The 15,499-nt window shown below is 35.8% G+C and overlaps 2 long non-coding RNA genes across 2 annotated transcripts in view; one reads left to right on the top strand and one right to left on the bottom strand.

Moving 5' to 3' along the window:
- Positions 1–13,489, top strand: part of LOC135314770 (uncharacterized) — a 69,147-nt gene extending 55,658 nt beyond the window's left edge. Inside the window, exon 5 of the long non-coding RNA XR_010374249.1 lies at positions 11,052–13,489. This is a non-coding gene — a long non-coding RNA (uncharacterized LOC135314770). The remainder of the gene's footprint in view (positions 1–11,051) is intronic.
- LOC135314771 (uncharacterized) lies at positions 4,225–11,065 on the bottom strand. Its single transcript, XR_010374251.1, has 4 exons — positions 10,949–11,065; positions 9,952–10,132; positions 8,399–8,472; positions 4,225–6,856 (listed from the first exon to the last, which is right to left on the bottom strand). It is a non-coding gene; the product is annotated as an uncharacterized LOC135314771 (long non-coding RNA).
- Positions 13,490–15,499: the final 2,010 nt, after the last annotated feature.

Genomic DNA, 15,499 nt, shown 5'->3' with positions numbered 1-15,499 from the left:
TCCATACACAATAGCATTTTCAAATATTAATGACAGCACCTTTCAATAGACGTTTCAGATTTCTACTCAACAAGGACAATTATCTCTCTATAAAAATGCTTTTCTACACAACCAATATTTATTTTGTTCATTTCTAGCAAAAGAAACAAACAGACTAAGTAGCTGTTCTCTATACTTATTTTTCTGTTTTTAAAAGCACTCTTTTAATTCTATAAAACAAAAGCAGATTTCTCTCAACAGCATTTGCAAAAGTGAATGCTGAAGGAACTGTTTTGGTTTTCATCAGCTCTTAGATTTTTGATTAAAATAAAAACAAATGAGAAAATAGCACTGTTAGCTTTCCTTTTAGAGCAAACTCCAAACTATTTAATAAAAAATCTTTTCAATATTTGGAGTTATGTACAGCTAGTATTTCACCCACTTAGATTTCCCCATGAAAGATCACCTTTTGAAATAACATCTAAGAAAAAACCCACTCTGTAGATATTTTTCTCTTTAAATTTAATCCTGACCTTGAAATAAACCAAATAAATTCTATGTGGATCAAATGCTTACTAAAATAACCCATTTATAAAGAGGAAGCTACATAGCCATAGAAATATTTATAAATAGATGGTGCATGTAGAAATACAAAAACTGATCTTGCGGAAAAAGCATGTTTTTAAGAGCTCTGCAGCTGTTCTCAACCTTTAGCTTTGCCTATGTAAGCCAAGAGATTTTTGTCTAGTACTGAAGCTAAATTAACTTCATGGCTTGTTTTTTATCCCCTTGGGTAAACCCTTGATGTACACAGTACCAGGCAAAAATCTTACCCTCAATTTCATTTTCCCCAAATTGAAATACTTTAAAAAATAAGCATAAATGTATTTCAAAACCCAATTCCTTTGGCCCTAAATCTAGCTTTTCTTGGCAGAGTGCACTTGTTTTTAATCTGAATGCTAATATTTTGCCATGTTGCATCAGATATAAAATACTAATTTACACTGTGCCAGATACCTCTAGTATTTCAGTACTAGTCAATCAATAAATGATTAGAGAAATGGGTTTTTTTTCAAGGGAACTTTATTTAAACTATAACATAATGCTGCAAATTATTATATAGATATGTACCAAAATGTCTAGAGCAGAACTGAATTCATTACAACTGTCTCAAAGAGAGGGGAAGAGGGACAGAAGAAAGACTTGTATGATTTTAGATTAATCTGTTAAGTATGTGTGAGATACATATGTGCAAAGGTTATACTGAAGGAAGACAAATCTCATTAAAATCTTAATCTGAAGATCTTTATACATATTTTGAAAAACATCGAAAATTGGAGGTATTTGCAGATTTGGAGCTTCAAGTCCAACTTTTATTATTGTCAACATACCTTGCTTTTAGTAGGGAAACAATTTAACTTGTTTCACTATTATGTGAAATATATTATTTATAAAGTTAGACCATTCTTTACATGTAGACATAGGCAGAATTTGTAATTGGGCTTTTTTTTTTTTTTTTTGTAAGACTGTAAAACAAGCTGTAGTATTAATTCTTGGATGTTAGTTGCTTTTCTTTAATATATTGGATTGTATTTGATTTGTCAGAAATATGCAACCTGATACTCACATGCATCAGGCTAATAAGCCCTATGCAGTCAACTCCTGCTACTAACTGTGAGAACTAAAGAAACTGTCCCACTTATAGCAGGTAAAAGTAAAACTTCTAACCAGGCTTTTAGCTTACTAGCTGAGAAAATGTAATGAGAAAGCTGAAGGTTTCTTCTATTTAAGCAAAATATTTCTCCACACACTACCAGAAGATTTGCATGTGTTTGAATAGCCTGTTAAAAAGATAATTTTGAGATCATTTTATACAAGGAAATCCTTTTCAGAGAGTTATTGCCAAGTTTTAAGGAGGTAAAAATTTTAGCAGAGGAAAAGATACATATATGATAGTTTTTCAGCCAATAGGTTTCCTCTGAGTCCTTTAGGTTTTTGAATATGATGGAGACTTGGCTTTTCACAATGACCTAGCTGAACTAGTGCATAGGTGAACTGATAAACTACTACTTGGACAAAGCTTTTTTAAAAAAGAATGACACATTTTTCCTTCTTTCACCAGCATAGGCATGATATCCCCAGCTACATTCCTTAATAAAATAATCAGCTGGGTACTTCACCACTTACTGGACAGGTGCATTGCCTGCTAATACAGATTTCCACACCACATCCTCCAGAAATAGTCTAGCCTGAAGAGGTTCACTATTCCAAGCCAAAGCTTTTCTATTAATCCAAGGCTACTGCCTTTCCTACTATTATTTACCCCGATACATCTTCTGAGTTGGTACCGAGTCTCCGTGGGATGTTTCATGGATCTGCCACATAATTCATAAAGCCAGACCACGAAAATCTTTTGGGTCAAGTAAGGAGACTCCTTCCTGCTGTTCCCAACCCCTCCCTTGCCTTCCCAAAAGCATAAGATCCTACTCACCAACTTATATAATGAGGTGGGAAGGGAGGATGTGGCTGAGGGAGGGCTGAAGATAATACTACAAGGGTTACACAGCTCTCCTGCATCCACCCATGCAGCAAAGGAAAGGCATCAGCTGAAGGCTGTAACAGAGAAAACACATAAAGTAGTTATTTCACAGTAGGGTAGCCTCTTCTCTTTCAAATATTATATGCATTGGGAATAGCAAACTGCTGGTTTATAAAGAGAAAAGGGCCAAAGTGCTGTATTAGTGGTGTTACACCATGGGAACACAAGATTAGCACAACCTACTTCTTTCCTTGACATCTGCAACCATAATTATTTAAGAAATCTACTTACTGAGGAGAGCAGAGCAGGGGAAGACATAGTGGCCATGAAGCATTTAAACATTTAACACTGCTACTGGAGCCAAAGACCAAATTCATCCAGAACTTGGGCCGGTTTTCTGCACGTTCTAAGGATAGCAGTTGTGCAGGCCTGAGGAATAGCTATTACATAATGATACTAATTTTAATACCAGACTATACAAATTTTCCTATTTCAAGTATTATACTTGAATTTTTCCATTTCTGTAGTCTTAGTCTTTTCATTTTGCTATGTATGGATTGATTTACAGTATACTTTAGAATATAGTTACTATGATATTGCTAGCTTACTGTATGTGTTTTATATGAAGTTTTACAGAGCAGAAGCTTTCTTATTTCATGTCCTTTTACTGTGGATTTTTATTTTAATATTGGGATTTGGTTTAAAAAAAAATTAATGATCTTGTCAGCCCAAGTAGCTGACCAAGGATTACTGAGCACAGAAAGAAGAATATTTTCAGTTAGTGTAGGACCACAACTGAACAGGAAAAATCTCTGGAAGTTTTAAAGGCTAAGACTATAACCATGAATCCACAAGCAAATTCATCTTGCTGCACTCCACCTGTAGAATGTGCACAGGGAAACAGTTTTTTAAGTGATCCTTTCATAAAAAACCCTTGCCGGTTTTACTAGCGCAAGGAGTTAGCTTAACTTTCATTGGATTCCTATTTCTTATTGTGATATATACACATATTCAGCAAGCTGGTTTAGTTTTAGTTCAATTGTACAGTGAAATATCAGTAATATCTGAAGCCCTGCTTAGCGCCTTATATTTTCTCTGTGGAGTATTACTGTATTCCTTATTTAGTTCACGGATCATATGTTTAGACACCTGATTTACTTGAGTCTGAAAAGCAGTAGAAAAAAGGTCTGGATTGGTGATAGGCCAGGGGCCCACCTAGCTCCCTCTCCCACCATGTAGGAATAGCCAGTATCTTCTTGATAGTCGGGGTCTTTTTCCTTTCAACATACCACAGACACGGAGAATCAGGGAGAAGATAGAGTGCACCTTTTGTGAGGTGTTTTGTAATGGAGTTGGAATTCCAGTTATTGATGGAAAGATCAAATCCCAAATCAGTGGAAATGTAAATAGCAAGAGAATAACTTTTTCCATTATTTTTAGCTCCTATACCCAATGTGTTTCTTAGTTTATTGGCAAAATTCTCAGGGCTGCCGCAAGCAACAGCACCCACCACTGGGGCATAAAAGTTGAGAAACACAGTACTCCTTGGGGATATTTTAGCTCGAACATTAAGGAGTATAACAGAATTTCTACATGAAGAGGTGGCACTTTTCTCCCTGGGTTGGTTTTGATTCAGGTCTCTATTTGCTACTTTGACAATAAAAGTAGGGATTGGGTAAAGCAATTTTAAAATTCTGTATCTTTCACTTATTCTTTATTATTTAGTCTGTTAGGATATGTATTATATAACAAGTAATATATCATTCATTTCCATTCATAGCTACATGCAGTGTATATGTTAGCATATGCTAATACGTTTCCCATATATATCTCAGATAACAATAAGCTCAAAGTCATTGTGTATATGGAAAATCAAGGACCTGAAACAGCAACATAATCAAAACTAAAAAAGGCAGAGGAGACAGATAAAGCACCAATACTGCAAAACGGAGTGGAGTGTAACAGCAATCAAACAAAATAGAGGTGGAAAATAAAAAGAATGTTGTAACAGCAGTTGAGATAAATTATGACATTTTTAAGTACAAAGAAAGCAGAGTTTATTACAGGAAACAGTATGACTTCTAATGGCATGGGTCTGGTGACAGAAGTTGTAAACATACAGTAGACATTGCTTCTAGAAAATGACATGAATCACTCTGTGAAGAAAGAATAAAATCTGCAGGAAACCAGGAGCACTGCAAAAATTGAACATCTGAAGACTGACAAAAATGACAACATCAGAAGGCTTCTAAAGAAAAATACTTCACAATCTTGGAATGTTTTAATTTTAAGTGGCAAGACAGAAGAAACATTAAGAAATATCTTTGAAAGCAAAAAGACAGGTGACAATTTCTGGGTGATAATATAATTTCTCAACTACCACATGCTACCATAAATTACTTCTATTTCCTAATAAAGGTTTCTTGTAATATAAATAAAAGCAATAGAGTAATTTATATATGCAAAACACTGTACAATCCACAATCAAGATAAATTAATACTGGACAACCAAGAATATATGCAAGTTATCTCAGACCAGTCACTGAGTCAGTAGCAGAAACTAAAAATTCAAGAACTGATAGGTCATTTCCTCCAGTCAGTGAATTTTAGCCTTCTCCATATGGTACCATCATCTTGCAACAAAGAAAATGTAGTATCTTGGTATAAAGTGTTGGAAGTAATTGCGATCCACAGTTGCAATTTCCAAGTTAATACCCTATGCTGTAAAACTGATGAGCATTTTGGACCAGTATTCATAATGAACAACTTAAACTGGCAGGAAATGCGGACAGGCTTGAATGCATACCCCAGAGCCTGAAGGCAGACCTATAGCTTACCTGTGCTGAGATCTTCCTATAAACCCTGTTGCTGGAACAGAGGAGAAGCTAAACTGAAAAATAAGTATATTTTTATGCACCTTTCACTTTTACACTACATTCTTACGCTCCAGCTGGTGTTTCTTACCACCTACATCCTTAATGACAATTGACAGTTCAGGAATTTTATTACCTTGATTCTCATTTTTATAATGGACTTCTTGAAGAAAAATATTGTTTTGGGACAATCTGACCTGCCAAAGTATGGCAGACCCAAAGTATTCAGACCCAACGTCTGAATCAAGCATTCCCAATGTGTGATTCATGTAATGTTATTACCAGTCAAGAGAATATTCGTAATACTTTCAGGCAAGACAGCAATTAAAGGCTGCCTTCTGTGTTTAGAAACAGAAAGATACCCTCTTTTGTGACTATCATTTATTCTGTTGCATTGAAAACCTAACTTGGTATCTATCTCACTATTTGAATGCAGTGACTTCTGAATCACACATCAAGAAACCCCTCCTATGTTCCTGCAACTTCATTGTAAACTGTCTTACAGGCAAAACCAAATCTGTTTCATCACTGTCATCTTACTTGGGATTTATACATTAGCTATTTACACGTATCACTAATAGAATTTAGTTTTTCATTTTTACATCTGGATATTTCCCGAATCAGCTTTCAACCTGCCTCTACTTATTATTCAGAATTAGAAACCACTTTCTTACAGCAAATATGCAGCTCATTGCAGACCTAGTGCCTAAAATAAGGCACAGATGCATCCTTTTTATTTCTTCCATTTTTCAATGTTATCTCACTGGAGACACCTACAGCTATAGCAAATCAGTTCCACCCTCTCTGAATCAGGCCCTTACTTTGGCTTTACTATAATCACAATCAATTTGTTGCCATTAATTACACAAAGCTATGATTAGAAGCCAACACATCTTGAGGTGCTTAAATATTTAGAAAGCTCTAGAGCAAAAGATACACATGGTATTTGCCTTACATAGAGGCAACGTAAATATATGCAGAGAACAGCCTAAGCTCACTAGTCATCTGAAAAGTAGTACATTTTGTTTGTATTTTCTAAAAAACCCTATTGCATTATGTTAAATACCCTGAGGGCTTAGCATAAAACACGACTGGAATAAATATAAAGAAAAAACTTTCTGTCTCATTAGATAGTCTGAGTTTCAAAATCTGTTCTATAAGTGTTGTAAAGTGTGTAGTGTTGTAGATTAATGCACTGAATACATTTCCACAGTGCTTGATGTGTTTCATAAAAGGTCCATTTCAAAAGTGTGCTCTATTATAGGTGAACACTCGCAGTAAATAATCTTGTTACAGAAACCTAAGCAATTTTTACAAGGCATATTTCTGGCTGACTGAACAATTTATTCTCCAGATGTCACGTTGTATTTTTCCAATATAAAATGAAACAGCTTCTTTGTCTTTTTTTTTTTTTCTTCTTTAAGGCAGACTCTTTTGTTTGGTGAGACTGGATCAAAGGTGTTTCCTTAAAGAGAAAAATCTATTATTAAAAGCTGTTGTGGTATAAAATTTACACTATATGTGATCACTATATGTAACTTGTCATTTAATTTGATTTAAAGGTATAAAAGACCACACCAAAGTGTGAACATTGCTGAGGATATCTGTGTGCGTTTCAAAAATAGGAGTCATTAGCTCTCAAACTGATCATCTGTGTTGATCCTAAAGGTTGCAAGCATCTTGACTAGCTCTATGCATAGTTAAAACTGTGTCACAGTTAATTAAAAACATTTTCACTAGGCAGACATCATCAGTAGAGGTAAACAGGGTAATTTTCCAGCATATATTTTTTCTGGCTTCAGAAAGGAAATACTTTCACAGGAAGCTCTCACCCAGGAAAATTCACAGACTATCAGCGATTTATTTTATTGATTAAAAAAAGGAAACATAATCCTATGTACTAGTCAGTATCACACATGTCTGTTTTCTTGCCCTGATTTCTTGATTATACACATGGAAAATTAGTATCAAAGGATAAATCGCTAGATTTTAAAAAATATTCCCCTTTTTACTAATCTTTTAATTATGTTTCTGTTTCTCTTTCTGTCCGCAAAGCTGTGTATTCATATAGACCCATATAAGAGAGCCAAACAGTTGAATCCTAGAAGCATTTGTCTATTAATATGTCCACTTAGAGAAAACCACGTCAGAACCAATAGACGTTAACTCTAAAGGGTGACAGAGTTCCAAAAGTTTCTTCTTCAAATGAAGCTGCATTTTATTGGAAACAGACTCAGGATTAAAAGTCTTTGGTTTTCATATGTCAGTGCCTTTTTAGGAACACTACAGACACATTTGGGTTCTGCTACATACAGGGTCACGCTGGAAAATACTATCATCTGACTTGTCTCAAATGTTTTTCTGCCCTTCCTACCCCATCCAACCTTTGGTGAACATATCCTTATTTAAAGCCTGCCAGTAGGCAACAACCCTAAAGAGCTAAGAAATGCCCAAAGGCATGCATATATGTAATATTTAAGCAAGCCATTGCTTACGTTGATCTCTCTTTGAACAAAATGTTTTGCATTGGTCTAATGTCCTTCTGTTCACACGTGCTTAACTGAGTCATTAAGGAACCTCTTTAGGTAAAGATAGATAGATAGATAGATAGATAGATAGATAGATAGATAGATAGATAGATAGATAGATAGATAGATAGATAGATAGATAGATAGAGTATATATAACTAACATAAAAGTACAGCCAGGTATGAATGAATTCTGGATACAACAAACCTTTTAAACCCAAATTTTCTCTATGGTATACTCCTGTGGCTAGCTCCCTGGCTAATACATTGTGCTTTTGTGTTTGAAACAAGCAGTGATCTTTGTGCTTTCATGCTAATTTCCCACATATTCTTTAAATGCACACATCTCCTAGGTGTGTTACACCACTTTCAGGAACTTATATTAAAACTGATTTTAACTGAAGATTCTTGAAGATTTTTAAAGTTCTAACAATTTTTACATGTATATGGATGGCTACTAGAATTTTTAGAGATACTTACATGTGTAATTATCTTTCAATTCCTTAAATTCCTTTAAAAATCGGGTCTTCCATGAAAAAATGCAGGTGGATTACCTAAATCAAAAAACACCAAAAATTTAGGATATCGATTTTCCAGTGAGTGATTTGTTTGATCTGAGACCTAACTCCCTATTCTACATCTAGGTTTTTGAGGGCTATGGGCCTTACAGCTATGAATTTTAGATGGTGCAGAGGCAATGGATATCTGGGTTTCATAAGGGACTTTACATGCAATAACAGTAAAAATTATTAGTTGTGATGATGAACAAAGACTTAACTTCTAAATAATAAAATAAAACTTCTTGTCTGAAACTGCATGTCAGACTCGCAAGACCTTGATTCTTGACTCTACCTGACAGTGCTTAAGCAATACCTTAAACTGCAGCCCAAAACAATTTGAAGGGGAAAAGAACCAAGTTGCAACATAATAGGCAAGTACCAAAATCTGTGTATCAGGAAAATTCATTTTCCCTGTAGATTTTTTTCTATTTTTGTATCAGAGGACCCTCCAGTGATTAAACATTAAAACACAATTCAACCTTCTTCAGAAACTGATTTTTTTGTTGAGTTTTTATTTTTGTGCTCTGTGTTACTCTAGTGAAGTTAAGGTCAAAAAAAGTGTACCTGCAGTCTGAGTTTGTTGTAGGAGGTTTGGGCTATTTTTTTGCTTTGAGAGAGTTCACAGCATGGTCTGTACCAGCTATTGAGAAAATGCCATCTTCTCCAACTGTCTGCTTTAATCCTGATTGTGAAAAGTTCATCTATTAAAGAAACATAGCACTGAAGATTTCACCTATATTCCTGCAATTCAACTGAAAGGTGACAAAAGTATTATAAACCCAGGCAAGATATTTATATTCCAGGATAAAGTGGAATGTGCCTAACCAGTGATGACAGAAAATGTTTCCTGAGCTGCTGCTTGCAGAACTTTAGTGTCAGGGAAGAATCTAAGACCAAATGATAGACTGGGCTAAATTGCTGTCATGCTCTTTTCTGCTAAGGAACTCTTGTAGACAATTTAAGATAGGACAGACACAGAATTCGGTATCAAGTAGGTACAGAAAAGGACCAAATACAGGATTGATTTTCTGAGGACTACACAGTTAAGAAGTTTAAAGGAAGATACGACCAGCTGCATCAAAATTTGCAGTTCAGAGTCCTATATGACAAGATCCTCCATGTATGGTTTCAGTTCAGCCCAGCCTAAAGCAACATCATGCCAGGCTTGGGATGTCTGCTTCAGTTATGTCAGATTAACTAGCTTCTCTCTAACCCTTTTCAAAAAAATAGATTTGAAACTGGGTAGTACTCAATTTGAATGCAACTTCAGTATAGCCTCTGGAGAAGGTGTTCTTTGTTTAATCCCATTCCCATAATGCTTGTTTTTTTCTCATTTTCACTTGAAGTCCTATCACTGCTTCTCATCTGACAACAGAAGACAGAAAAATTGAAAGAATAAGGAGAGGTTATTCATTTGAGGACCAGAGTGTTGATCATAGTACTTATTGCTGGCTAGCGTATGCAAAGGCCAACCTAAAATGACGATGGTTCACTAACTCTTCAGCTTCTCATTCACTTCCAGTGTCCTTTAGGAGGCTTTGGAATTCCATTCAAGTCCATTATTTTTTGAGGCTGAATCAGGATAATTGGTCTGGCCTGTCTTCTTGCCTGAGAGCTGGAAGGTCTCTGATAGTCTTCTTATTAAGGTGATAACCTGTCAAACATAAGAATGTGCTATGATATCCTCAGTCTTGACAGACAGTCCCCTTTGGCCTACAGTGCAGGTTGTATCAGAATTTCCCCTTCAAAGTCCAAGGGAGATGAATGAGGAAATGAGTTTGAGGCTTTTCTATCCATGACTCATTATTCATATTCAGATACTGGGTAAGCACCATGAAGAAACCTTTCATTGCTAGCAAGCTATGAATGACTACAGAATAGCTATTTTGACTTTTGCTTCTTACATAAGTTCAAATGGATTTGAATGAGGTTTTCTCACCTAAGACAGGCCCAATTCATGATTGGATGAAAGCAAAGCAGTACCTCCAGGATCTTTCCTGGTTAGGTCTTCAATATGAACATCAGCACGAGCTGTATGACTTTGTATTCCCTGCTGTTGGTTCATCCTGTAGCTATCTGATATCCTCAGATACAGTTACTTTGGATGGAATCCTTTTTTTCCAGGGATACTCCCTCTACACTAAGAACAGCCCAGCTGAAGGACTTCTTGGGCAGAGGAATGGGATATAATTATCATGCTACATGAAAGGAAGACCTGGACCCTGTGAGTCCTGAAATGAGGCAGAGCTTTGGAAGTCATGAAAGGTGCCAGAAACACAGGAGTTACACAGTAATAGACTAGACATTATAACAACACTCCCAAAACACAAGCCAATGAAATTAGACATTCTTATCCTTAAAATAAGTTCTCCAGGATGTCTTTGTATGCCTTTCCTTCTTACTTACTTTGGAAGAGGTGTGGAAAAGAAGGCAGAAAGACAAAGTTATATCTGTAAAGTATACTACTTACTAGCGAACAGCATGGAGGCAAAAAAGAACAGCATTATACAGCTGAGGGAACCAGGGACCAATATGGTGGTCTCAGCTTAAAAAGCCTTTTCCTCTGCTTCCAGGTTTTCAAGCTTGAAAATGAACCTGACTCTCCTTCACTGCTGTTTTAGAAGGCCAAGAAACTGGCTGGACCACAAGGAACATGTTCCACCACCACTGCCAATCCTGTTAGGGAGACGAATATGCCAATGTGAGGGAGAGGATGCCAGTATGAGGCTGGGAGTGTGAGAATCAGGTAAACATAGGTTTTTAAAACTTTAAAGTAAATAGCATCTTCTTGCCTTAAAAATTTGCAATGAGCAATTACTGAAGCACAAATGAAGAGACTATAATGTAAGGCATAATGGTAAAAGTATTGAAACATATTAATTAGTATTTCTAAGAATATACTTAAAGTACTGGTGAGCTTATAAAATAATAGAAAATTTCACATTGGGGAAAGGAACCCTCTCACAAAAATACCTTTAACTGGCCATCGTTTCCCATGCTCCTGTTTTCTCCAACTAAAGACACTTATGTCCCTGTTAACTCTGCTGCCCACACAGTCCAGTCGTTCTTTTTCCTGATCCTACAATGAGGCAATGACACTGTGCTCATCATCTATCCTATTACCATGGAAATGATAGCAACGTCATAAATTCAGCAGTCTGATTCCTTGACAGGGTTGATTAGGAACAGATTATAAGCTGGAGAAAAGCTGAACCCTTGATTAAACACAAATAGCTCTTACAATGAACAAATACGGGAATAAAATATATTTGAAATCGTGTAAAGAATGGGTGTCTTCATATTCTAGATTAGAAATTGTTTTTGTATTTCACTGATTTTCTAGAATTGTTTGAATTTGTTTGCAAAGTTCCCTAATTTATTTTTAAATCCCACATATATATGTAATTAGTAATCATATATACTCCAGGATTCACAGAAAAATCAGTGTGGGTACAGCTTGTAAAAGGCTAGTTAGGACTTTTCATTTCATTCATAATAAATGTATTTAGTATTACAAATGCACTATAGCTAAATATACCCATCCACACAAATACAGATAAACCATATGCTTTTATAATTTTCAACCAGATCTACTTGAATTCAAAGGATGTGTTATTTAGGGGCTTTTCTGGTAAATTCTGACCATTCCCTTGATAAAACCACCTCCCATGAGGTGCTCTGTATCTTGTCTGAGTCCCAGAAAACCAATTCTCCCTATTCCCAGTGAAGACCTTGGCTCAGTAGGATACTGACACACTCCTCTCCCACTGCTTCAATACCTTAATGAATGCGTCAAAGCTAGATACTTTATTGTCTTTTGAATCAAGACCTGTATTGAGCCCACAGCCACTAAAGATAGAAAAGGACTATTTGTATCATTCAAACTATTAATCCCTAAAGAAGTATCTTATATGAAAATAGAAAAGTGTTCCAATACAGTTCAATGTTTGAGAGGCTGTCTTTTCATTTTAAATTCTCACACTAAGCATAAGCGCTAAATCCTTAGTTCATACTTTACTGGAGATTTGACAACTCCGATTTCAACCACAGCTTATTTTACCAGTAAAAGTGTGCAGTAGGGTGTGCATGCCCATTCCAGGCCATCTCTGTTCTCAGGCCTGCTGCAGTGTTTCTTCTACTTCAGACTATTTACTCAATGCCATTAATCAAAATCCTATAGCAGAAAATGCATGCATAAGTCCTACACATTTATTGCCATGGCAACAATTCAGGCTCTTGTTCATATGTCAAGCTACATCAGTGGAGATAAATTCTATTGTTTTCACACTGACAGTTCTCTCTGTGTTGGGCTTAATCCATAGAAAAATATAGCTTTGCTCTTTTTAAAATAAAACACAGACCACCCAATGCTCCAAATTCTCATTCTTCATATCGTATAACTGAACAATCTGAATAGTTATAAAAATATAGTTTGCTCTTTAGGTTTATGATAGCAATTAAAGTGTAAAAAAATGGACCAGTCCTCATGATATTTTTTTAGTCTGTGGGATTGGTTAGGAATTTAATTCTTCATGAAAAGATGAGGTCTTTGCTGTGAAGCTAAATAGCTATGATACCAGAGCACTGCGTTCTTGCATTAGATTGCAGTATTTTAAAATAAATGCCTTTAAGCTTTGAGTGAAGTTGGTGTAATTCATTTTCCAACTTAGCTGTAGATACTGTATTTTTCATAACACAAAAATTAATGATTAATGCATAATATCCAGAGAAATATTTTTATATTTCGTTTAGCTCATGACAAAATACACTCTCGTGTGGGTGATTCACAAGTGCGAAAGATAAGCATCATTTTTTGTGAATAAGCCTCTATATGTTTACTTGTATATACTGTATTATGAGTAAGTCTTAATGCCTGACATAATTTTACATTATTTTACTGTGTACTAGACCACAGTTTTGATTCCTATTATTTCCACAGACACCTCATCTTTCTCATTATCACAGACTAACAAGAAAACGGTCTTTCATTAATAAAATACTTTTAATGCTTCATACTCTCATTATTTCCTGTGTACGGTGCATCATGCTTCCTGGAAAGGCACAAGCCTTATATCACCACTAAAGACCCGTCCTTTTCAATCTGACCCTTTTTTCACTTCCTCATGCAGATTTAAGTCCCTGATTTTACAGCATGCTTCATATTGACAAAGCTTATTACCATGATATACTGTACTGGAGTTCATTTCAACTAATATCCACCGCTACATCTGTTACTGTCAGTACCCAATCTAGGTTCCTGTGTCAGTGAAGATGAAGACAACCATTATATTTACTCATTGTCACGCCATGTTATGCCAGTATCAGAAACTCCCTCACATATACACTGTGTGTGACTTGCATCAAATATATATATTTTTAAATGGGGGGCTTTGTGCAATTTGTAAATATCCTGTGAACTTCATTCATATTAATGAAGCAGCATTTGCACTTTACTGCCATTTTTATGCAAATTACAGTAACTCTTTGTGTGCCGTGCCTCTATACATGACACAGGCCACACCTTCTAAAGCAACACTGTGATTTGCCTGGATGAGCAGCATAGACCGTGTACAGAGCATGACTTCTCCGGTCACCTAAAAGAGACAACCTGGGATTCTGAGGAGGTTAAGCACAGAATATGCCAAATAACTTGTCACATAATTTATTTTCTAATCCTGACATGTTCTTAAGGAGAAACACTAACAAAATATCTTTCAGGGTCTGTACAATTAAGAAAAAGAAATATCTCTTCTGAACTCCAACAAGTAATGTTTTACAGTTGTTTTCCTTGCTCCAGTTAAAAGCATCTTGTTTCTCATTGCTTCTAAAACCAGATGTACACTAGTTTCCATAAAATATAGTTTTAAACAGTAATATTTGAAGAAGAACAAAAGCAGCTTTTTCCATACATATGAATTACACATCAAAAAATTCTAGTTCCCAGTTTAGCACTGCCCTCTGGTGATACATATCTTGGATATGTATGTGACCCATTTCATCCTAGTGTATCAGGCCCATATCTGGACAAGAACTAAAATGAAATTTAGGCATTTAGATCTAATACAGGGATTCTAAAAAGCTTTGTTTAACCCATTCAGTGCTAACATCTCAACGATGCTATCTTTCTGTCCACTAAGCTCCCCAGCTTGAAGCTTGCTTTGTGCATAGATAGAATTACTGCCATCTTGGTGGCTTTGGAGTGGTTCAGCTACCTTGCAGATTTGCCCTGTTGTCTGCTGCAAAAGTCTCCAACACAGAACTGGGTTCTCAGCTTCCTAACGTACACCTGCAAGAGTACTGACAACCTCAACCATACTTTAGCTTTGAAAGACTTAGGTATCTACCATCAAACAAGTGTTTTAAGCCATAAATCTGTCTCTAGGTGATTGTATCTGCACCGCAGGGAGTCATCTTAATCCCAGAAGGCTGAAATTTATGAACCCTCCTTTCAGCAGACAGTTTCCCGCAATGTTTACTGGCTGTCTGTGTATCTCATTAGGAGGCATCAAACTACCATACTGTTATTCTACAGGTCAGTTTTTCTCCACCTTTTACAATCCATTAAGTTCTAAACCTTTTGAAAAAGAATTCTTGTACCATGATGGCTTTTACTTACAATTACATAAAACTAGGTTAATTTTCAATATTTATTAATTACTATTAAAGAACATAAATCTCCAGTCCTAACCTACCACACTGGAAAACATTAGTCCATTGTTTTTGTCATGAGACTAATGAGCAACGCTCCACTTACAATTGGATATTGTGTGTCTTGAATGAGAGGTTGTATGAATAAAGGTCTGCCACATATTTGTTATCCGTGTTATAATCCTTTTCAAGGCTCATTTAGGGAAGCTATCAGGTGTTAGGCTACTTTGAAACTCCGGCCTTTCATATGGGTGGCTCCTCCTATTGTTGAAGATGCAGTAACAAGAAATGATACCAGGTGGTATTCTGATTATAATATTTTTCAAGACCTGACAAATTTAAGATTCTTTGAGATATCATTTTAAAAATAGCA

The sequence above is a fragment of the Phalacrocorax carbo genome, chromosome 8 (assembly GCF_963921805.1).
Source record: "Phalacrocorax carbo chromosome 8, bPhaCar2.1, whole genome shotgun sequence".
Lineage (NCBI taxonomy): Eukaryota > Metazoa > Chordata > Aves > Suliformes > Phalacrocoracidae > Phalacrocorax > Phalacrocorax carbo.
Note: the sequence above shows the minus strand (reverse complement) of the source record. Positions and strands in the feature narration are given on the sequence as shown.